At 80.5% G+C, this 452-nt stretch overlaps 1 protein-coding gene across 1 annotated transcript in view; it reads left to right on the plus strand.

Annotated features, from left to right (window-relative positions):
- Positions 1–316: 316 nt before the first annotated feature.
- MFAP3L (microfibril associated protein 3 like) overlaps positions 317–452 on the plus strand; it is a 28,596-nt gene continuing 28,460 nt past the window's right edge. The window contains exon 1 of the mRNA XM_021713717.1: positions 317–374. The gene's annotated coding sequence lies outside the window, so the exon portion shown is untranslated. The remainder of the gene's footprint in view (positions 375–452) is intronic.

The raw sequence follows: 452 nt of genomic DNA on the forward strand, positions 1-452 counted from the left end.
CTCCGTCCCGGCCGCTCGCCCCGCCCCCTCCACTCGCCCCGCCCCCTCCACTCGCCCCGTCCCGGTCCGCGGCTGGCGCGAAAACCTGGCGGCTCCACCGCCGGCCCCGCCCCCGCCTGGCTAAGCGCACTGGGCATGCTCGGCCGGCGCCGGCCCCGGGGGTGGGAAGCGCCGCGCTCCTGCCCGCGGCGCACCCGCACCCGAGCCGCATCCGACCCGGCGCCGGCGGAGGCGCTGCGGTGTGGACGCTACCCGGGGTCGGCGCTGCCGAGGCAGGCGCTGCGGTGTAGACGCTGCCCGGGTCGACGAGGCGTCCGCTCTGGGGCTGCCATGGCGAGGGGCACGCGGCGGCCCCACGGGCGGCGCGGCCGCAGGTGAGCGGGAGCGGGAGGGGGTCTCTGGGCGCGGCCAAGTCGAACTTTCGGGCGCTCGGGGCCGGGTGGGGGAGGCTG

This window comes from Carlito syrichta, unplaced genomic scaffold (genome assembly GCF_000164805.1).
Source record: "Carlito syrichta isolate Samal-C Ts95f unplaced genomic scaffold, Tarsius_syrichta-2.0.1 Scaffold304698, whole genome shotgun sequence".
NCBI lineage: Eukaryota > Metazoa > Chordata > Mammalia > Primates > Tarsiidae > Carlito > Carlito syrichta.